Source organism: Anopheles marshallii, chromosome 2 (assembly GCF_943734725.1).
Source record: "Anopheles marshallii chromosome 2, idAnoMarsDA_429_01, whole genome shotgun sequence".
NCBI classification, from domain to species: Eukaryota; Metazoa; Arthropoda; class Insecta; order Diptera; family Culicidae; genus Anopheles; species Anopheles marshallii.
Window position 1 is genome coordinate 64405439 of NC_071326.1, and position 994 is coordinate 64406432.

Genomic DNA, 994 nt, shown 5'->3' on the forward strand with positions numbered 1-994 from the left:
ATTAAAACTAACTTCTAGTGCACAACAGTGTGTGTGGACTGTTTTCTTGATAGTACGATGGTTTTTCCTTCATGTTTTACTTCGCTCCATGTATCCCTATGTGTGTTGTGTGTGTATGTGTGTCAGTGTATGTTTGCTAACTATCTTAACAGGAACAGGAAGCGAACGACACTAAAACAAGACACAAAAGTGCAAAAAAATTGGATGGTGCAGACTTATGGTCACCATATGATCTAATCACTTGTTGGAGTTTATGGTTCTCACTGCTATAACCTAACACGATTTAAATAATAATCAGATTAATGTTAATCAGTATGCTCCCCTGTCTTCTTTCGCTGTTTTTGAATTGAATTGAATTTACACTATTATATGGAAACAAAAAATAATACGGCACTTCTATGAACTGTGCTCTCTGGTTAATATGGAAGGGTTTTTCTTTTTTTTATTAGATCCCAACAATGCTACTTTTTGCGATGAAGAAAAACAATTCACAGCATCAAATAGCCCCTTTTCTGGCGCTTTTGAAATACTGCGCGTTCCTTTTGTGTGCGAGTACATTATGCAATTTCCGTATGCGTTCAACCTTCGTTCGATAGGTTACAACCTGCCTTTAAATGCATCATGACGTGGACAATGATTTGCGTTGCCTCTTTGTTCGGTTTCCTAAGCCTGCGTGTGTGTTAGCTCTCCACTATTATTATGATATTATGCGGGTTAAAAAGAAGCAAAGAAAGAGGGAATAAAAACAAAACATAACAAGCATTTCGCTTAAGTTTACAAATAAAATTAAGAGTAATTATATGTATATATGTATATACGTATATGTATGCATATGTATAAGGATATGCGCCGTATGCTACTACAACCAGCGCACGGGTACAGTAAATAAAATAAGCTGTTTACAGGGGTTTAGTTAGCAATCCGCTTGGAGGACACGTCTTCACACACTTCCCATACACTCCCTCATCGCCCGGGGCAGGATGTCTGTTTTTGT